The following is a 22,860-nucleotide window of genomic DNA, read 5'->3' as shown; positions in this document are numbered from 1 at the left end:
TCTGGAAATGGATTCAGGCTAACAGTGTTCTGAATAGAGATGCCTGAAACAAATAAGTATGATCTGTTATCAGTGCATCATCACTTTATGGTACATGATTGATTTTCTTAAGTATGTGATTGTAATGTCTATAATTTTGTGTTTTTGTACTTAGCAACCCTTTTTCATATAGATGGAATCAGAATAAATTTCATCCTGTTCTATTTCCAAAATATTATTGGTGCCCCTATTTGTACCGCCTGAGTGTGCCCAGCTCAAGGCTTACAAACCCATGGGCGATGCTGCAGAATGAGTGACAATAGATAATGCCAATCACCCAGACTGAATCCAGCAAGAAATGACATTGGAATGGCTCTACCTTGTGGAGGGAACTGTCCAGTGCAGAGGACCTGCCTGGGTATTGCTTACAATGCATCTTTTTGGTTATAATGATGCCATTTATTTGTTTATGTTTTTATTACTGCCACTTTCCTCCACTGGCATGGAAATCCTTAGAGCCTAGAACAATGCTAGGCTTGGAGCAGGTGCTTGAAAGCATATTAGCAAAATGAATGAATAAATGGATGAATGAAAGAATGGGCGAAGATACTGGTGCAGAGCTCGGTCTTTTGTGAGCTTGGTGAGTGTGAACTAGAGTCTGAGACCCCTGGTTGCCCTGATTAGACACTGAGGATCAGACGCTGGAAGCACCACTGTCCTGTAAGGCCCCTTCTCACCTAGCTCGGCAGCCTTCGCTACACCTCTGTCTTTATTAACTGTCCTCTGTGAGGACAGAACCTTGAAAGGTTCTCACTTACTTGCTTTTTCTCTCTGCAAGAGCCAAAGACATAGCAATGGAGAATGTAGGTGGTACAGCCCTCTAACCTGGCAGGCAGCACATTAGAATCACCTAGGAGCTTAAAAAGTACTGACTGGCCTGGTCTTTTCTGGTGTGAAGGTGGGATGCAGGCTTCCTGGGGTCATCCTCTTGTACAGCCAGAGTTTAGAACGATTTGAGTAGCACTTCCCACACTTCTGGCCACATCAGAATTGTCTGGGGGTCTTGTTCACTGCAGGTTGCTGGGTCCCATCTCTAACCTCTGATCCAGTAGCCTGGGGTGGGGCCCAGGATGTGCTGCTGCTGGGGTCTGGGCAGTGCTATGAGAACCGCTGCCACAGGAGCTTGATCAGGTGGTCCCTCACTCCCTGACTCAGGGCGTTTGCTGCTTCCTGTCTCTGCCATTCTTTTCTCAACCTGGGGCACTTGCTTTTCTCCCTCTGCTGCCCTGCCCTTTGCTGAGGTCTGGGCTATCCCTGGCAGGGTGCAGAAAAAAATTTTTTAAGTTACTTTCCTCAGCCCAAAGGAGACTGGAATGCTTCATGAGGGGTTCTACTTGACAGGCAGATGGACCACCCAAATGGCAAACTAAAAGCATAGAAGCAGACACCAGAGGCTCCTGGAGCTGAGAAGTGGCCCTGGAAGTGACCAGATGTGGTCTCAAGAGATGCGGGCCCAGGGCTGGAAATGCCGCCATCCGGGGAGGCCCTAGAGCAGAGTGGAGCAGCCATGGGCCGGTGCCAAGCTCACTCCTGCTTCTCTCTGCATATCTCCCTCACTCTTTTCTCTCTGAACTGTGACCCTTTTGGCCCCTCTGGGTACCAGGTGGGACAAGGTGACCCCTCAGCACTTGACTTTGCACCTTAGATGTGTAGTTCCTCACAGAGGCCAACTTGTCTCCTTCTGGGACCCAATTCCAAATTCCTAAAAAAAAAAAAAAATCAAAAACGGATATGACAAGCCTATCTCAGGGGTCAGCCCCCGGGGCGCAAACATTCCCCTGAGTCAGAGAAGAGTGACTGTAACACAGGTATCATTACGATTTAGGTGTGGCAAGACTAGCAGGTCAGGGGTGCCTGCCATTGAAAAGATTGTCATACAGTTCCCAGGTGGAAGGGGTGTGCCAGGAGGGGCAGCCAGAAGGCAGATGGAGGGAAGCTGCCTTTATGGTGTTTCTGCTGGAAGGCACAGGTGCGGTGGAGGAAGCAGGCTTAGGACTAGTTCGTGTGAATGTCTTCAGTGGGCTCCGGTTATCTGGTACCTGGCCCTGCGTGATTAGGGTAGATAGACAGAGCCCCAGAAGGTGAGAGCCTGATACCCGGAGTGATCGGGGGTGGTGGGTGGGCTCAGGGCTGATTCGTTTGGGAAGCATGCTTGTGGGCCAGTTGGTTACCATCTCAAAGAATGGGCTAGGCCTGGGTGTGGCAGTCCTTCTAGGATCATCAAGGCACCGAATATCAAAGCACCAGAATACACAAAGTAAAAGACTGCATTAACACAGGGTAGTTTACAAAGAAATGGGAAATTGTTGGCTCTGAGCTGGGTGGAGATTGAAATGGTGTTCCCTTCAGATCCATTGAAAGTCTCTCTGTAAATATGCATTGGTGTGTAACTGCTCCTTGTCTCTAAGCTCAGCCAGCCCCTCCCATGTCAGGTGAGGGGTCTCCCCACCTTCCTTCTCCTCTCTGGGTGTCCCTCCATTATGATCTGGGGACCAAGGCTGGCTGTAGCAGTGTGCCTCCATGGCCTAGGGCGGTTGGCAAATGCAATTTCTTTGGCAGTGCTGGATAAAGTGGGATAACGCGGTGATCACACGGAATGTCATTTTTCCGATGAAAGCTTGCATGCCAGCCCGTGACAGGATGCAGAGGAGCGTGGATTCTCCTTCATGGTTGACTTCAGCCAAGGCCATCATCCCTGCTGCCAAAGCCTGACCTGATTGCCTGCCCTGAGGGAGAGGAGTGTTTTGAAGACGACAAATCAAAGTCAGGTCCTGCATGGAGTTTGCGTGCCTGACAGCCAGGCTAGCACAGGAGGACATGCAGGTGGGATTTGTGCAAGGCTGTTATTTTCTGTAACACAATTCAAAATGAGAAGGCAATGGGTACCCTTGGACCCTGCAGGCCAATTCAAGCACCATCACTGCTTTTCAGAAGTGTGGGGCATAGATGTCAGCTGAGCCTAGCAAGATGTCCTATGTTACGGAGAGACTATTAGAAAGCAGAGCAGGTCTCAAGATTCAATGAAACAATTGCCTGGAAGCTGGAAGATAATATAGAAGCTAGGGATATAATAGAGTGGGTTGCTGGGAACGGTGGCTAATGCCTGTAATCGCAGCACTTTGGGAGACTGAGGTAGGGGGAATCACTTGAGCCCAGGAGTTGGAGGCCAGCCTGGGCAACACAGCAAGACCCCATTTCTATAAATAATTAAAAAAAATTAGCTGGGTGTTGTGGTGCATGCCTGTATTCTTAACTACTCCATAGGCTGAGGTGGGAGGATGGCTTGAGTCCAGAAGTTCAAGGTTACAGTGAACTACGATTGAGCCACACTGCATTCCAGCTGGGTGACAGAGGGAGACTGTGTCTCTAAAAAATAAAAATTAAAAAAAAAATAGGGTGGGTGGTTGAGGGTTGTGCAGTGTGAGTGAGGGTGGCCAGAAAAACCATTTCTGTGACAGTTACAAAAGCTGTGTGTGGATGGTGACGCTGAGGTTTTATCTCCAAGTGAGTTGTGCATATGAGATTTGTTTGATTCTAAAGCATTTATTTTCTAAATGCAAACTTTTAGAATAAAGTCTAGTGCCTGTTGTTCTATTTAATGTTTAACATACTTAGAACTTCAAAATGGCAGTGGTTGGGGTCTGTCTTCTTACCTGCTGGAGACCCTGCCAGGCGCTAGCCAGAAGCAGTCATTACTGCTTAGGCAGTCGTTGTGGGAGCCTGGGTGTGGCTCTCGGGGAGCCAGAATGAAGGATAGCAACTCATTAACACACACACACCCCTAAACACACACCTGCACCTACACACAGCTGGGAGTCCTAAGGAAGAGACCTCACTTTTTTAATTTTTTGCTTTTTTACCACCTTCATTATGAGTCTAAAGTCAATTCAATTAATCAGCTATTTGAAATTTTTACATCTAACAGTAGCTGAGAAGATCCAGTGGGTTATTGGTTAGAATAGCTGGTGGGGCTGGTGGGTTGGGGTAAGTGAGATGAGGGAAGGGTGATGTGGAGGATGGGCTGGGGTGTTTGCTGCAAGGTGGGTAGCTGAGGGTTGGTTCAGGTGTTTGGCATTGGTTGGGATCCAATAGCTGTTGTCTGAGAGTCTGCTCGCCATCTCTTCCTGCTGAGCCTGGTGGGACTGAATCGACCTTCAGATCTCAGCGATGAGTCCTGTAGACTGCAGGCTCCATGGCAGTTGCAGCTCCCAGGGCTTCAGATTGGAGCTGCCTGTGACATGCAGAGGTGGAAGCACAGCATCAGCTGTGGTGGACGGCAGCCTCTTTCAGCCCCCAGGTGCATAACAAAGGCTGACTTGATTGTGTCTGTGAGAGCACCGTGATTTGGGGTCTTCTCTCTCAGTTTGGACCAGATCAGAAAGCAACTGGGACTATTGGCAAGAAAAGCCAATCTGTCTATTCTTGGTGTGGGGACACTTGAGCTGGTTCTCAGCAGTGCAAATAATAGCTGGACGAATAAGCATTGCACTGCTCTCTGATGCAGAATGAAAATCGATTTCCATCATGAGGAACAGGAAGTTTTTTCATTTCTCCCCCAGAGCAGAGAGTGTAGGTCCACCTCAGTGAGCGGCTCATCCATACCCTGTGAGGCCGACTTCCAGGGTTTCTCTCTCAGACAGAGAGAGACAGGTTTTAGGTCTCCAGGGTCTAAACAATGAAGAATCATTGCTTCAGTCCTTGCAATAAACTTCCTGGGCCCACGGGGCAGAAGGGCAAGGCCAGGGAGCAGGGGCTTCCATCTCATGCAAGGGAGACAGTGCTCCTCGGGTCAGAGCAGGAGGGGCCTGCCTGAGCCTCCTGAGCCACCAGCAGGGAGAGGGCTTGGTTGTGTGGATGGAAGAGCAGGAGGGTGGAATGCTCGGGGCCAGGTACTGACTGCATGGGGCCGGGGTGTCTGTGGGGGGAGAGCAGGTTCTGGAGGGGGCCAGGTTCCAGCTGCCCTCTCATGCATGCTCTGGGTCTCATGGGAGGCGGGTTGGAGGGAAAGTGGGCAGGGGCTGTTTGTGTTATGGGTGGTGTTCTGGAATTCTCACCTTTCCCAGTGTCTCTCATGGAAACTCAAGGTGGGAGAAAGAAGCAGAAGGAAATCCTGGAACCAAAAAGCACTCCAGCAATGAAGATTGGATTTTCTCCGAAATGAACAACAAAATAAAATCTCTCCTGTAGGTCTCTAAAGCTCTGTGCATACTTTGTCTATGCTTTCTAGACAGTCTTAGCCTTAGGTACGAAAGGAATTGAGGTGTTCCAAAAATTATGCAGTCTTTTTTTTTTTTTTTTTAATGCTTCTGTTTAGGATTGTAAAGCACAAACTGCGAGGACTGGAAAGAATCTTTGAGCTTGTGGTGAGCTGAATAGTGGAGCCATTCATTAGGTGTCCACATTCGAATCCCTGGAAGCCGTGAACAACATGTTACCTTACATGGGAAAAGGGATTAAGACACAGAGTTTTTTTTTTCCTGTTATTGTCCAGTTGACCAGGACAGCCTTTAGTTTTTTTTTTTTTTTTTTTTTTTTTTGAGCCAGGGTCTTGCTCTGTCATCCAGGCTGAAATGCAGTGGTGCAATCATAGCTCACTGCAGCCTCAAACTCCTGGGCTCAAGCCATTTTCCTGCCTCAGCTTTCCAACTAGCTGGGACTACAGGCATGCCCCACCACACCCGGCTAATTAAAAAATTTTTTTTTTTTTGTAGAGACGGGGATTTGGCTTTGTTGCTCAGGCTAGTCTGGAACTCATGGCCGATCTTCCTGTCTCAGCCTCCCAAAGTGCTAGGACCGTGCTTGGCCAGAATTTTTAATTTTATGGGTTCCGATTGCTAAATTTATCCTATGGTTTTGATGACCATATTTTCTTGAATCCAAATTAAGGCTCTCTGATCTGACAATGAGTGAGTTTATGGGGATAATATGACAGAGTATTTGGAATTGAGGGTGTCCTATAAAAACTGGGGACACATATTTTCTGTCGTAATACATGACGTAGCCTCTCTCTCCCTTCTCACCTTCCCCACCCAGTGGCTTGTACATTACAAGGAAAAGAGAGGGGTTGGAACCTTGCCACAAGGGTTTTCAGAGGATTCTGCTAATCTCTGAACCAGACCAGACTTTGGAAAGGCCTCCTGGGTCTAAAAAATGAGGAATCATTGCTTCAATCTTTGCAATAAACATCCTGGGTGACTTTCACCTCAAACCTCACAGGATTTCACGATGCTACAGAACATTCTGTGCTTTGTGGGTTTCCTATCAGTTGGTGGAGAAATTGAGCCATCCAAATGTGCTATTGGTGGTGGACACAGCGCAGCGTAGGCCATGAAGCGGGGCTGAGGGGTAAAGTAGCCATGGCTCCATGAGGCTCCAGCAGGCCTGGGGACTTACTCTTGGGTATCTGTTGGGTCTGAGCATTAGTTCTTGAAAAGACTATTTAAGCAATTCTTGTGACTCTGTGATCAAGTTTTCCCATAGAAAGAAGTGAGGTTATGTAAATTCCTCCTTATAGATCACAAGATCAGCAGTTAACTCCAGCATGGCCGAGAGCAGATGGCATGGTTTTGCTTCCTCTCTTTGGCTGAATTAAGCTGTGGGCTTCCTGTGTTATTTAATGAACTGAATCCTAATTGAGGCAGGTCAGCTGGGAGTGATGTGTGTTTAGTTGAGCACAGAGCAAGGGTGGAGACAGGGGCTCAATTATTGGCGTGTTTTGTATCCTGGGATGATGATGGTATTTGGTGAGATTTTCCTACTGGGATGAATTCCCACCCTTGAAACTTACTAGGCTTGATTCAAAATTTATGCTTTATTCTTCAATCTTACCACATCAAAATAATGGAAAAAAACCCAAATATTTCACCTTCTAATGGTCCTTAAAAAGAATAAACATGATATAATGTAACACTTATTTGCTTAACAAACTCCACTTTGGGGCATTCACAGTTTCCATAAGAATCCAGCCATTGTGAAGTTATACACACCATTAAATCAATACAGCTTACTTGCCTTGCTCCCCATCCTCAAATGTCTGGACTCCAGTTTTCTCTTCTTTTTAAACTGGAGGACAGATTTGACCATCTCTAAGTTTCTACCTAGCTCTAACATTGTATTTTTCCAAGATTTTATTTAACCACTTGAGATTTGACTTTTGAGAGTTACCATCCTTTGTTAGCAAAAGGATAAAACTAGGGCCCATGGGCCCTTCTGACTTAGCCATTTGTTCTGGGTATGAATTCCCTAAGATTTCTCTAAAGGAGTTTCTATACCTGCCTCTTTACTTGTAAGAAAATGAAGATCTGCATAAGCCAGGCAGACAGTGTTATGAAGGTTAATGCCATGGGTTTTAAAGTACATTTTGAAAAGCATTCTTCCTTTCCAACCACCAACAGAGGGATTCCAAATTACACTTCTTCCTAAACAATGCAACACGAGTGAGCATATGGGCGAGAGGTCGCGGGGGACGATGGAGGGCTCCAGCCCTGGAGTGTGACTTTCCAGGGAGGCTGTGGCCAAGGTTTTACGCTCCCATCTGGCCTCCTGTTCGTATCAAGGAAGTCCCAGGACCATGAGTTCTCCGAAGTCCCATCAGGGCAGCCAGTGTAGATGGGGGTCTGTGGGTGGAGATTGTGCGAGGCAGGACCAAAATTGGTTCTGTTCCCTGTGAGGCTTGCTCAGATCTGCTGGCTCTGAGCAAACCAGGCGCACCCTGCCTCAGCTTTGTCCTCTCTGACTCCACGGTGGCGACTTGCATGGGAGAGAGGAGCAACCAATGACACCTTTGGGCTGGTTAGGGGGTTTAGGAGACATTGGTTTTGTACAGACATGACTTGATGCTGGATTCCCACTTTCAGAAGGCAAACTATTCAGTTCTGCAAACTCCACAATCTAGAATAAGGAATTAGATAACCAACCCCCTCCTTCACTTAACAGTTAAAAATCATACGAGACTCTGAAAACAAAACAAAACAAAAACTTAACCTTTCTTAGATCCTAAAAGGGTTCCTTGGATGGAAAACCAACTCTTCCACTGGCTAAAGATCCAAAGCGTCTTTTTCTGTTTAATGGGGCCACAGTTGGGCAAAACGCCCATCACTTTAAAACCAACTCTCGGCTGGAAGTACGTAATTTTTAGCGAGTCACAGAAAAATAGGGAAACTTATGCGGAGTTTCCTTGGTCACTTCCCCATCTGGGTGATCGTGTACTCAGACCCAGCACTGCAGCCTGGGGGTGCTCCCTGTGAGGAGGAAAAGGTGTGTCCGCTGCCACCCAGTGTGAGCGGGTGACACCACCCGGTTAGGAAATCCCAGCTCCCAAGAGGGTATAAATCCCTGCTTGACTGCTGAGCTCCCACTGGAGGTGACAGTCTGGCCTGGCAGCCTTCCCCAGGTGAGCAGCAACAAGGTGAGAGAATGCAGAGCTGCAGGTAAGAGGCTTTGGAGAGAGAGAGAGAGAGCGAGAGAGGGGCAGAGAGAGGGAAAGGCAGAGAGAGGCAGAGAGAGAGGCAGAGGGAAGAGACAGTGAGAGACGGAGAGACAGGCAGAGAGACAGAGAGAGGCAGAGAAACAGAGACAGAGAGAGGCAGAGAGACAGAGACAGACAGAGGCAGAGACAGAGGGAGGCAGAGAGACAGAGACAGAGAGACAGAGAGGCAAAGAGACAGAGTGGAGAGAGACAGAGAGGCAGAGAGACAGACAGATACAGAGGGAGACAGAGAGGCAGAGAGACAGAGGCAGAGAGAGACAGAGACAGAGAGACAGAGAGGCAGAGAGACAGACAGATACAGAGGGAGACAGAGAGAGGCAGAGAGACAGAGGCAGAGAGAGACAGAGACAGAGAGACAGAGAGGCAGAGAGACAGATACAGAGGGAGACAGAGAGAAGCAAGAGAGACAGAGGCAGAGAGACAGAGATGGGGAGAGACAGAGAAAGGCAGACAGAGACAGAGACTGAGACAGAGGGAGAGACATAGAGACAGAGAGAGAAAGACAGAGAGAAACACAGAGACAGAGAGAGAGACAGAGACAGACAGACAGACAGAGACAGAGAGAAATCTGGGAGCTGGGACACTTGTGTCCATTTCTGGTGGAGGCTCAAGCAACTCTCCCGATTTCTCCGGACCTCAGGAACCTGATCCGGGTGACCTTCCTTCCCCATGATCTTCTTCACCTGTGTGAAGGTGGCTGGAAGCATTACTTGACCTTTCTGGGCCTCAGTTTTTCTATCTGTCAAAAAAAGGGCTGGATCAGGGGGTTTCTAAGGACCTTCCGTGATTCTAGGCCACAAGTAAAATCGCAGTGGAATCCAACACAAGATAGCGGACCACTGAGACCCATTTCTACCGCATGAGGCTGCACGTGGGATGTGCACTGATGGAGGGCTTTCTTCCTTAGAAGCCTCATGAGATTTTCTGATGTGAAAAGCTTGATATTCTAAAGTCACTGTGGATTCTCTCATGCCTGGCTCTCGGGTGGTTTTCTGGGAGAGGTAGTAGAGTGTGGTTAGGGCTGAGGTGTGTCCCCAGAGGCGAAGTGGCCTGGGTTCAGAGTCCAGCTTGCCTGGGACGAACCGCGTGACAGCTCACCTGCTTAGGGTCTCCATTTCCACCTGCAAATAGTAAGGTCGAGGGTGATGAGGAGTACAGTCGGTGAATCCAAGTAGTATCAAGCACTCAGGCCTTAAGGTCACCCTCACAGGGGGGAAGAAGGTCATGAGTGAGAAAGGTCGCCCGGATCAGACAGCTGAGTTCTGGAGAAATCAGGAAAGTTGCCTGAGGCTCCAACAGAAACAGACTCAGGTGTCCTGACCCCCAGATCTCTCTCTCTCTCTCTCTCTGTCTTTGTTTCTTTCTGTCTGTCTGTTTCTCTCTCTCTCTCTCTGTCTCTGTTTCTCTCTTTCTCTCTCTACTTCTCTCTATCTCTCTGTCTCTGTTTCTTTCTATCTGTGTTCCTCTCTCTGTCTTTCTTAAATCCTGGCACACAGTTTGCTCTTGCTGTTTGAAGCTCCTTCTTTTTAATCCCATTCCCTTTTGGGGGCCTTTGCTCTTCTTAGAGCCCTTCAGGACTCCTCTGCCCCCACCCACAACTCTGCTCTAAGATCTTGGTCAAGACCCTACATTGCCCTGAGTTCTCTCTTGTGTGAGCAGAGGCAGCCAAGTGTCCAGACCTTCCCGGAGCCTCCCAGTGCTGCATGGCTGCAGTGGGAGCTGCCGGCCCCCTTTCTGCACTCCATCCCACCTCCTGCACACTCACCTTTTCCATGCCCATTTCATCAGCTCTGCCTTCCCGAGGCCAGTGGGCTTCCTGCCCACCTGCTCATTTGGTATTACCACGTGCACAGACACAGGAGAGCGCCTTTCTTCTAACCTCATTTAGAAGTTTGTCCATTTGGATTGTATTTTGGTACTTGGTTACCCTAAAAGGCAAGAAGGAAGCTCAGCTGAATGTTTCAGGGCAACTGTCCTCTCTCCAGGGGCCTTCAATTGGCCTGGGAGCCTCCTACCCGGCCTTGCTAGTAGGGGTTCCCTTCTACATCCCCACTCCCACCCCGACCTCCAAAGCCTGTTTGACAATTAGAGCTGAGGGATCCAGAATATCCACAGACCCTGAGCCCTCCTCCCCACCCCAGGAAAGCAGAGTTGGCCTCTAGCAGCAACAGGACTGAAGCAGAGCAGGCTCGGGTTGCTTTTTCATGTTTTCATCACAGCTTTCCATAGGGGAGACACTCAATCATGACAGTGCCTTTGCCCAGTGGTTCTCAAACTTGAGCCCACATCAGAATCACTGGTGGGCTTATGAAAATGCAGAGGGCTGAATGTCTGATTCAGTAAGTCCTGGTTGGCGACCTGAGAATCTGCATTTCTAATAAGTGTCCAGGTGATGCTGACGCCAGTGCCAGGGGATCACGCTTTCAGAACCCCTTCTTAGGAGACGTGTCCAGGGCCAAGCCTGTGGGGGAGCTGTCTCAGGACAAGGGCCTTTTGAGATGGTGCCTTCACCTCTCCTGAGGGTCTTGTGAGTATTCGGCTGAAGGTCTTGTGAATATGCGGCTGATTCTGATTCTCTTGGTCTGAATTTTTCATAAATGGTGTTCGTGCTGCCGGTGCATGGACCACACTTTGAGTAGAAAGGATTTAGAAAGTCTAGGAAAAGGTCTTCTTATTTGGGGGCAAGGAAGAAGTTAGTGTAAAGTTTTGGATGGATCCTAAATTTTCTAGAGCTAATATTCATCAGAATGTTTTCTTAAATGTCTGTGGTAGGCAGAATTCTAAGATGACTCCGGCTGATCCATGCCTTTGTATAATTTCCTCCTTGAGGGATATGTGAATAGATGGAACATCACTACCACGATTAAGTTACTTTATGTGGCAAGGGCGAAGGAATTCCGTGGAAGTAGTTTAGGTTCTCAATCAGTTGACTTGAAGTTAATAAAAAAGGTCACATGTGCTGAGTGGGCCTGACATAATCAGGTGAGCTATTTAAAAGAGGATCAGGAGGTCAGAGTCAAGTGGTCAGAGACTTAAGGCAGCAGCAGATATTGTTTTTTTTTTCCATTGGCCTTGAAGAAACAAACTGCCCTGGTGTAGAGAGGGCCTCAGGGCAGGAAACATGGTGGCATCTAGGAGCCGAGAGTGGCCTTATCCAGGGAGAAATTGGGGGCCCAGTCCTGCAGTCATAATAGCCCTGTGAAATCGGAACAGGAACCTGTGCTCCAGGAAGGAGCACAGCCCAAACGATGCCTTGATTTCAGTCTGGTGGGACCCTGAGCAGAGACATCTCACCTACAGCAATGTGAGCTAACCAATGTGGTTGTTTTTAAGTGGGTGAGTCTGTGCTGGTGTGTTACACAGCAATAGAAAATGAATACAAGGTCCTGATCCTTCACTTTGATTGTGGTGCCTGCCCTCCAAGGTATACTGTGGCAATGACCTCAGTAGCTTCATACAACATGAGCTGATTTCTTGCTCATGCTACAGCGTCGTCATGGGTTAACTGCATTGGACTATGATGACTTATCAGAGCCACTCAGGGACCCAGGTCATTGTCAAAACAGAATTTACGGAGACCAGCTGTGGGACGCCCATTGTTTTGACACAAGTGCTGGAGGGTGGAGATTATTCCTATTTATCAGAAGCAGAGGCAGGCATAGCAGGAGCAAGTGAGTGGATCGATGGATGCAGGTGGACCTCAGCCTGCTGCCCAGATGGCTTGACTGTGCCATGCTGGCAGCATGGATGAACAAGGGCTCAGCCTGCACCATGCAGGAGAGAGGCTGGCAGCAGAGCACCAGCTGTGAAATGCACAGGTCTGGAATTGGCACTTGTTTTTCGCAGTCACGTGCCCTGCCCGACTTCAAGGTTTCAGAGAAGTGAATATTGGTGAACATGAGTATACCCACCATGTAGGGTTACCCAGTTGGGGTCGGAGGGAGGGACGCAGGATTTCAGCTCACCAAGCTTCATGGAGCTGCTCTCAGCACCAAGGAGCGAGCTGTCCAGGCATCTGACAGCTGAGAGGAGCCAGAGGGGCTAAGAATGCAAATGGAACACTTGCCCACAGCCCCAGGGCAAACCAAAGGTTTCCTGCGGGGCTTTTTGGTCTGTGGAAACCCAGCAAGTCTGGGCTATCTTCAAGTTGAAGATCAGGTTTTCTGGTGGTGAGGGTGAGAGATTTTCCCACACAGTAGAGATAAAAATCCCTGGGTGTTTTCAGTCTTTTTTTTTTTTTTTTTTCGGAGAGTGGCTGACTTCTTGTCACTTGGACATCCTGGACATAGGGCTTGGGACAGTTTCCACCCCAGGTGCCCCTCAGAGGACAAGGTGGGCACATTTTCCAGAGAGTAGAAGGATGATCTTTCAAAGCATACAAAGAAAATCCCATCTATTTTGACATCTTAAAAACTTTGGAAGAAAATATTTCCAAAAATATATGTATATAGTAGTGAGTACATATATATGTGTGTGTGCATATATATATACTGATTATATATATTATATACTCAGACCCAGTATATACATATATATAATATATACTGCTATAATATATATACGCACTACAAATTGATGCCAAAAAAGGTACCTTTAAAGCTTTGCCAGGAGGAATCTCATTTGGCTCTAAAGGCCCTTTCCCACTAGGGCAGGGGAATTAAGCCTGCTGCTACCTGTATTGCTGTCTGAGTTGGCTCAAATCTACCTCTCTTGCATTCGTTTTGTTTCTTTTGGGTAGATGTTCACTCTTCCAGTTTCTCACCGGCACCTTCTTCTAGCCAGGAAGAAGCCTGAGAAGAGGGGGACATTGTGTCCCCAGGGAGTGGTGGGCAGCTGATCCACACGTGCTGACCTGGGGTCTGCACTGGCTTCTGTGGAGATGTCCCTGGACCTTCCTGGTCATGAGGTGTCCTGTGGAATCTACTGCTGGCATCTGTGACTGGGAAAACCCGAGGTCTGGTGCCTCAGTTGTCAGAGCCAGTGCTCTGTCCAAGGTCGCCCCGCTGTGCCTCTTACTGGCTCCACAGGTTCTTGCATCTTGGCCATGACCTTCTTTCTTCTATGGCTTAGACTGTCCAGGTGATACTCAAAATGTTTAGCAGCCAGCAGGGCATGAGTACCAGCCCATCAGAAAAGATGCCACAGCACCTGTTGCTGCACCTGAAGAACTCAGAGGAGCACCAGAAAGCCAAGGTAGCAGAGGGTGGAGAACTCAGGGCCTTGGGAAAGTGGTTGTCTACCAAGAGGTGGGGCAGTCTTCCCCCACTTGGCCTCATTGCTCCTTACTGACTGAATACCCCGAAGCCGTGGCTATAGGTTATCTTGTCTTTTATCGTGGCAGCTCCATCTCAGCCCAGATCTCAGTTTACCTTCCATTCTCTCCTGTGAGTGCAGGGGAAGGTCTGAATCTCTCCCATCAGTGAAGCACCCCTTTACCTAACAGCTACACCATTATTTTCCATTCTTCTTTAGTGCCCCTTGTTTTTTGATTCTTTTTTTTATTATCATTATACTCTAAGTTTTAGGGTACATGTGCACAATGTGCAGGTTTGTTACATATGTATACATGTGCCATGTTGGTGTGCTGCACCTATTAACTTGTCATTTAGCATTAGGTATATCTCCTAATGCTATCCCTCCCCCCTCCCCCCATCCCACAACAGTCCCCGGAGTGTGATGTTCCCCTTCCTGTGTCCATGAGTTCTCATTGTTCAATTCCCACCTATGAGTGAGAACATGCGGTGTTTGGTTTTTTGTCCTTGCGATAGTTTGCTGAGAATGATGGTTTCCAGTTTCATCCATGTCCCTACAAAGGACATGAACTCATCATTTTTTTATGGCTGCATAGTATTCCATGGTGTATAGGTGCCACATTTTCTTAATCCAGTCTATCGTTTTTGGACATTTGGGTTGATTCCAAGTCTTTGCTATTGTGAATAGTGCCACAATAAACATATATGTGCATGTGTCTTTATAGCAGCATGATTTATAATCCTTTGGGTATATACCCAGTAATGGGATTGCTGGGTCAAATGGTATTTCTAGTTCTAGATCCCTGAGGAATCACCACACTGACTTCCACAATGGTTGAACCAGTTTACAGTCCCACCAACAGTGTAAAAGTGTTCCTATTTCTCCACATCCTCTCCAGCACCTGTTGTTTCCTGACTTTTTAATGATCGCCATTCTAACTGGTGTGAGATGATATCTCATTGTGGTTTTGATTTGCATTTCTCTGATGGCCAGTGATGATGAGCATTTTTTCATGTGTTTTTTGGCTGCATAAATGTCTTCTTTTGAGAAGTGTCTGTTCATATCCTTCGCCCACTTTTTGATGGGGTTGTTTGTTTTTTTCTTGTAAATTTGTTTGAGTTCATTGTAGATTCTGGATATTAGCCCTTTGTCAGATGAGTAGGTTGCCCCTTACTTCACCAAGGTGGGATTCCTCCAGAGATGCAAATTGGAAGCACAGCAAAAATTCCTCTGGGTCTAGCCTCCCTCTCTCTTTTACCTCTTGTCCCTTTGCCTTCAGGTTTCAAACCCAGAATAAGAAGCAGGACTGCCTGCCTGATTCCTCTTGTACCTTCCCTCCTTTTGCCCTGGAGCCCAAAGGGTCTTTTTCTTCTACTGACACTTCCTACCAGGAAGGAACTTCCCCTGCATCATATCCACTTCCTTCCCTCCTTCCGAGGAGGCCTTTGCTCTCTCCCTTTCCTGGGGCCGTAGTGGCAGAAGAATCCAGAATAGCAAGGAGGAAAACACATTGGGAGGTAATTGCAATATTACCTTCATTGAGTCTGTGTTGCATATACTGTCCCATCCTAGAGAAAGAGGGGTTTGAACAAAATTTAAACTGTTCTTTGTCATTCAAGGAAATCATTAGGAGCATCAATTATTTTGTGCTTTAGCATCCTGATATACTCAGTAGAGCACATTAACATGGAAGGGACTGCTGGTGTCTGCACTTAAAATCCCGAAATGGCTGTGTGCTTTGGTTCTTGCACCTGCCTTAATGGTTTTCCGTCTCCTCTGTTACTGGGCAATCAGCTGCCGCTTTTTCCAGTGTGTGTTTTCTTCTCCCAGCCTTCTCCCTCTTTCCAATTTGCCATCTGGAATCTGCTTTTGATTGAGCATTCTGTTCACCTGTTGCCGCATGAAAAACTATCCCAAAACTTAGTGGCTTAAAAATGACAACTATTTTATGATAACTCCTAGTTTCTGTATGTTACGAATTTGAGGGCTCAACTAGGTGATTCTTCTGCTCCATGTGTCTGATTGAGTTCAAACAGTGGTGCTCAGCTGGTGAATGGACTCATCTGGAGGATCCACGATAGCTTCACTTACATGGCTGGTGCCTTTGCAGGGTTCCTGGGAGGCTGGGCATAGATGGGATTGTTAACCAATGCCCTATATGTGGCCTCCCTGGCAAGGTGGTCTCAGGGGAGCTGGACTGTCTTCGTGGTGGCTGACTTTCCAAGGAAGCCAGGCAGAAGCAAGCACCCCATTGAAACCAGGTGGAGGTTTCATGGATTTTTCTGATCTAGCTCCAGAGTTCACACAGCATCACTTCTGCTGCATTGTATTGGTTACACCAAGTTGCAGGCCAGCCCACATTCAAGGGAGGTGAGTTAGACTCCACCTCTTGGTGGCAGAGTGGCACGGTCACATTCTAGAAGACCATGTGGGATGGGAGATACTGTTGTGGTCACCTCTGGAAAATACATTCTGCTACTTTTAAAAACTAGCCACGCTCATACAAATCAACAGAAAGAGCTTCTGAAGGAAGACTTTAAAGCTGCTTCTGTGAGTAAAATACGCTACATGCCTTTGCACCAGGATCTGATTGGCTGTCTTTCCCCTACTCAGATCTTCCTGTCCTTGATTCTTCTGTCTTTGTCTTATTTTAGATGGGCGGGTTTTCTGGATGACTGATTACTCAAATATTTTAGGTGTTTCCCACACTCAGATTATAAGACAGAAAGCAAAATTTGTTTTAAGGGTGTATGTCTGTTAACAACCAACCCCTGCTCTAATGCCAGAGCATCCAGTTACTAATTAACTTTATCCAGCAGGTAGCCCAGCAGAGCTGGAAGTCCAGTTCCCAGGAGATCTCAGAAGCCCCGAGTTGCGGCTCTGCTGTTGGTGGCCATGGGGCCTTCGGCAAGAGAGTTGTCTGGGTTCAGCGGTTGTCTGCTATGACTCGATGCTTTAGAAACTGAAGCTGTATCTAGGACTGAGGAGGCCTAAGCTCAAATCCAGATTGACTTAGAGTTCCAGGGTTTTAGACCTACAAGAGACCTGGGAGGTCTCACCAGCCCAACCTTTGTATTTTAGAGGTGAAGAAACTGTGACTCAGAGATTGAGCAAATGACTATGTGGTTGCCTAAGATCACATAGTTTGTTAATGGTGGACTGAAGACAGGAGCCCAGTTCCAACCTCCAGTTCCATATGCTGTCACTAAGATAAAAACCTTAGAATTCCTGGCAGCCTTGAAGATGTGTATGTGTGTATGCATGTGTATGTACTTAGAATTGTGTGTTTATATGTTAAGCACACAACATTTATATTGTGGATTTTATAAATTAAATATTTATAGAACACTTACATGTTCTATAATATGGATCTATGCATTTGGGCTTATGGATTCCATTAGGTAAAGTTGCACACATTTTTAGTATAGTAATTGGTGTTAGCTAAGTTACCAACTATGATACTGATTGAGTTCTCAGGCCGGGCTGTGGAATGGTCACTTAGCAGGAATTCGGCAGAGTGCAGATGGTGGAAGGGCTGATTTCTCATCACGTCCGCCAGCTGCGTCCTTGAGCAAGCTCCTTATCTCCCTGAGTACCTGGCTCTGCTTTTGTAAAACACTGACGAGAGCTACTGCTTGTTGAACACTTTCTTTTTTTTGAGACGGAGTCTCGCTGTCGCCCAGGCTGGAGTGCAGTGGCGCAACCTCGGCTCACTGCAAGCTCCGCCTCCCGGGTTCATGCCATTCTCCTGCCTCAGCCTCTCCGAGTAGCTGGGACTACAGGCGCCCGCCACCACGCCCAGCTAATTTTTTGTATTTTTTAGTAGAGACGGGGTTTCACCGTGGTCTCGATCTCCTGACCTCGTGATCCGCCCGCCTCGGCCTCCCAAAGTGCTGGGATTACAAGTGTGAGCCACCGCGCCCGGCCTGAACACTTTCTTTCTGCAGCACTGCTGAGCTCATTACCTATGGTGTGACATCTAATCTTCCTGTAGTGCACACCAGGGTATGCCCATTTCACAGAGGAGGAGACTGAGCCTTACACAGGTAATGTAACCTGCCCACCACCCTGTTGCTAGCAGGAAGGAAGGCAGGATTCCCACTTTTCTGTCCAGGTACACTGTGCTCTTCTGTATATATATTCTAACTCTCAAAGTTATTAGAAGGTGTAGACAGACTTCTTTGGAGCTTCCCCAGAGGGTCGAGTATGACTAATAAATGAGGTTTAGAGGGAGGTAAATTTGGGATCCAAAGTGACAGACATTTCTAATTATGGATACTTCCCAAGACTGGCAGTGTGCATCTTGTGATGGGGGTAACTTGTCTTCTATAGAGGACGCTGGGTTTCAGAAGACTGTTTGGGTGGGCAGATAGACTTAATGGCTTCTGGAGCCCCCTCTAGCTCCAGGTGTTGATGCTTTTACAGAGCAGAGAATGAGTGCCAAAACCAAGGATTGTGTAGGCTTGGGTTTACATCCTACTTTGTCATTCCTTAGCTCTGTGGCCTTGGGCAAGTGACTTAATGTACCCAAGTCTATTTCCATTGCTCTGTGTTTATAATGGGGATGCTGAGCTCTACCAGACTCATGAGTTTTGTCCTCTGGAGTTGTACAGAGCAGTGCATTCCTCTTACACAAATACCAGGCTGGGAGAATTTGAAGCCTGTGGGTTTGCCCTTCAGATGCCTAGGGCCTCACAGGTAGAGCTTCCTCATCAGTCATTTTGGAGGAGGATGGTAACTGTTCCAGGCTAGAGGAGTGGTCTTGCTGGGTGTCAGTCTGGGTAGGGTCTAATGTAGGAGGCAGGTGAAGCAAGTGTTGGGTGATGGTCCAGCCTGCTGGGGGCTTGGAATGACCCAGGCTCATGGGGAATGGAATGTTGATACAGGATTTGAATGAGCGAAAACATGAGTTGAGTTGGTTGACTGAACTTGACCAACTTCTGTCCCAAGAACCACTGACTAAGAGACACTTTAGTGGTGGCTTTAGCGAGAAGGGATGTTTGCTGGCAGACAGTATAAAGAGAGCACCTATGCCTTGTTGGAACCGTCTGTATCAGTTTCTTTGGATTTGCTCCCCTGAGATTCAGCCCAATGTGGCCTAATGCCCTATTCTGCCAAAGATGGGTCTCCCTGCAGCGTGGCTTCCAGGAAGCAATCTGTCTCACCAGGCCCCACCAGGGATGGGAGACTAGTGTCCAGGACATCACCAGCTGTCATTCTGACACAGCTATGCAGACCAGGAACAGTCTCAGCCTGCTGCTCGGAAGCTGATTCCTTTTCTAGCTTTTTTCTTTCCTATAGAACAAAAGTAGTTTCTGGACAACTCATCTAGGTTTTTGTTTTGAGCCAGCACATTTTTCAATAAAAGCTGACTGAAACCCAGTCATGTATTTCTCTGTATCTGAGTCTAGAAAGTCTTCCCTCTTAAAATTCTGTGATTTCCTAGGACTTAGTTAAAAAATACATTCTATATTGTTTCACCTTTGAATTTATAAAAAATTTCCAGGTTTAACTTTGATGTAAATATTTATTTCCTCATGGGTTTCGAAGAATTTATACGACATGCATAAAACATGTTCGGGCTCCTAGGAATTCATTTTCCACACTAGAGGTGACTCAGTGATAGGTGTAAGGCCTGATAGCTATGTGACTTCATTAACATTCAGCACCTGCCACCGTGTTTTTGTTCTTTGAATGACTGTGCCACCTGACTCAGAGATGAGACAGTTGCCTAAAAACTTCTGGGAACAAGATAATGATAGAAATAAAGAAGAGTTTAATCTTCTAGGTGAATTCAGTCCAGATATATTCAAATATATTATCAAATAAAATTGTTACTCCTTCTACATGCTTGAAAATTCCTTTCTGGAGCCCTCATTTACTTACTAGGTCCTCAGTCTGTTAAAAAAATGTATTCTTGCATGTATTCTGAAGTATTTAGAGGTGAAGTTTGATGATGTCTGCAACTTTCAGGTGTTCAGGAGAAAATACGTCTATGTCTATGTCTGTGTCTATGTCTGTGTCTGTGTCTGTGTCTGTGTCTGTGTCTGTGTCTGTGTCTGTGTGTGTGTCTGTGTCTGTGTCTGTGTCTGTGTCTGTGTCTGTGTCTGTGTCTATGTCTATGTCTGTGTCTTTGTCCCCGGTCTGTGTCTGTGTATATGTCTCTGTCTGTGTCTGTGTCTGTGTCTATGTGTATGTCTAGGTCTAGGTCTAAGTTTATGTCTGTGTCAGTGTCTGTGTCTCTGTCTGTATCAATGTCTATGTCTGTGTTTGTGTCGGTGTCTGTGTCTGTGTCTATGTCTGTGTCTATGTCTATGTCTAGATCTATGTCTATGTCTATGTCTATGTCTATGTCTGTGTCTATGTCTAGATCTATGTCTATGTCTGTGTCTTTGTCTTCCGTCTGTGTCTGTGTGTATGTCTGGGTCCAGGTCTAGGTCTATGTGTACATCTCTGTCTGTGTCTGTGTCTGTGCCTATGTCTGTGTCTGTCTGTGTTTGTGTCTGTATCTGTGTCTATGTCTGTGTCTCTGTCTGTGTCTATGTGTAGGTCTAGGTCTAGGTCTAGGTCTGCGTCTATGTCTGTGTATGTCTAGGTCTAGGTCTGTGTCTAGGTCTAGGTCTAGGTCTTGGTCTCAGTCTGTGTCTATGTCTATGTCTATGTGCCTGTGTGTAAATAGAGAGAGAAGAAGAGGGAGAGAGAGTGAGAATAAAGCGAATGCAGCAAAATGTTAACAATGGCGAATCTAGTGAAATATATACTTGCATTTGTCATACTATGCTTTCAACTTTTCAGTCTTTTTGTAATTTTTAAAAATTAAATGAAAAGGTGGAGTAAGCACTTACATCCTTTTAGGCTATATGTACTGTCTATGACCAGAAGCTGCAGACACCTGGGAATCAAAGGCAGGTAATGGTTACCTGGGCTTCAGTGCGTGCTCTACCACCTGTCCAACTCAGGGCTGTGCCATCAGCTCTTTCTACCTTCCAGCATTCTTTTTCCTTCCTTTCACACTTCACACATTTTTGTCTTTTTCTTATGCCTGGTCCTGTTTTTCATCATATGCCTCTGTTTTCTTATGTTGAATGTGGTGAAACATGGTTATTTGACAAAAAATAAAAAATAAAAAAAAGGATAGAATTCTAACTCAAATACTTGGAAGGAGCTGCCCTTGAAATTTCTTTCTTCAGGTAAGAAGGTCAACTCATATTCCAGCAGAAATGTCAAGTTTTCTGTGATTTAAAAACTCATTTAAAGAAAGTAGGCCAGGAATAGTGTTTTGCTGCAAACTTCTGCAAAACTAATTTTTTTCCCCTCTGGGCCCGCCAAAAATTTACTGTTTCCCACACTACAGCAATTTTGGTTCCAACCTTTTTCTGAGGTTTTGATTATTGAAAACTGTCACTACTATGTGTTTGTGGTTTACTTGTCTGCAGCCACTTCCTGGAGAAGTCACAGTAAAGCAGCTCTTTTGCCCAAGTCCAGGGAGAGAAACCAAGACAATTCCCTTGGCTGGAGATGGGGGTGGGGACGGATGGGGCTAGCAGTTACTGGAGGAGGACAGCATTTTAGGATTTGTTCCACTGGAACAGGGTCCTTGTTGAGACACTTCTTCTCACCCATCCAGCCATATGATTTGAAGAAGAGAGTTAACTGAAACTCACTTTACCTGTAGAAAGAAGAGGCTCATTTAGATTTGTCAAAGACTCTTCAGCTCCATAGCTCTGTGAAGTGTTAGCTACTGACTGATCCTGAATGGCACAGCCTGAATTTCTGATGTCAAAGTAATTTTAAACATGGTTACAAACCTTCCCATAATTCCCTTAAGCCTGAACCTGAGAGAATGTGAGCATGGTGGGGCGCTTTCATTTGAGGGATGACTGCACGTCAGCTCCTGACTTTGAGTCAAAGTGACTTTTAGAGTCAACCAGCAGAAACTGTTTACTTGAAATAGTTGAGTATCAGAAAGAAGACAGTGAGAACACAGTGCCTGACAGTACCTGGCAGGCTCCTTCCCCTGGGATCTTTTTATAAACTCTGGAAAAACAGTATACTGGGAATAGGCTTGGCTGTGCATGACAGAAAGCCTGGACGCATAAAAAAGGTAGTCCAGGGTGGTGGGCGGCTTCACGAAGCCACCAAGGACTCAGGTTCCCCTCTTACTGTCCTATTGCATTCAGTGAGTGGTCTGTACCTTGTAGTTTATGGTAGCGGCCACAATCCAGCCGCCACTTCCACACTGAGCAGCAGGAAGGAAGATTAGTGGAGACCTCCCAGGGGGATCACATGACACTTCCACTCACATCTCATTGATCCACATTTTGTCACACGGCCACTCCTTGTTGCAAGGGATGATGGGAAATGTCTTTGTGTATAGAGGGCCATGTGCCCAGGTAAGATTCGGGGGTTCTATTATGGGGGAAGCAGGGAGGACAGATATTGGGAGAAGAAACTAGCAGCATCTGTCATAGAAGGTGCATTTTCAAAGAGCAAGGGCTTTGGAATCACCAGTGCTGGGTTTAAATTTCAACGTCTGCTTACTAGCTGTAAGATCTTGGCCAGGCCTTTTAACACCTTTGAAGTCTTATAATACATCCTCTGTAAAATCAGCATGATACTCACTTTGTGGGGATAAAATGCAAGAATGAATGTTCAATATTTGGCACAATAGAAATTGCTATTACACTGGTCCCTACAACACCAGCTTTGACTTCATTTACTTATCTTGACAGGTGGTATTGGTTAGCTACAGTGTATTTAAATTCCTACTTCTTTCACGTTCTTACTGGTGCACTAGTGAGTCTGGATGGACCAGTATAGTTGGGGATGTGATAAGCAAATGCGTGTCCAAGGAGGACACAGCAGCTTGTTGGATGTTTATGTGACCTTCATCTGGCAAACCTGACAGTATGGTTAGGAGTAAAGTCACAGGAACTATTTGTGCTTCAGAAACTCCTGAAGAATAGTATTGTGTAGAAACAGAGTTTAAGGGAGAAAGCTCCAGGCCAGATACATAGCTAAGCGGAATATCTCAGGTCACCAGAAGGGGGAGCTCAGACTGTAACTCTGAGTCCTTGGAC

General features: G+C 46.6%; 1 protein-coding gene across 3 annotated transcripts in view; it reads left to right on the top strand.

The window, feature by feature from the left end:
- Window positions 1-8,384: 8,384 nt before the first annotated feature.
- Window positions 8,385-22,860, top strand: part of IL1R2 (interleukin 1 receptor type 2) — a 36,545-nt gene continuing 22,069 nt past the window's right edge. The window contains exon 1 of one of the 3 annotated variants that reach the window (XM_055242639.2): window positions 8,385-8,446. The gene's annotated coding sequence lies outside the window, so the exon portion shown is untranslated. Of the gene's footprint in view, window positions 8,447-16,137; window positions 16,331-22,860 lie in introns of those variants that run through there. The other 2 variants (XM_055242640.2, XM_055242638.2) reach the window with 2 other exon arrangements.

Source organism: Symphalangus syndactylus, chromosome 14 (genome assembly GCF_028878055.3).
Source record: "Symphalangus syndactylus isolate Jambi chromosome 14, NHGRI_mSymSyn1-v2.1_pri, whole genome shotgun sequence".
Taxonomy (NCBI): domain Eukaryota; kingdom Metazoa; phylum Chordata; class Mammalia; order Primates; family Hylobatidae; genus Symphalangus; species Symphalangus syndactylus.
The sequence above is the reverse complement of the archived record's forward strand: the minus strand, read 5'-3'. Positions and strand labels throughout refer to the sequence as shown.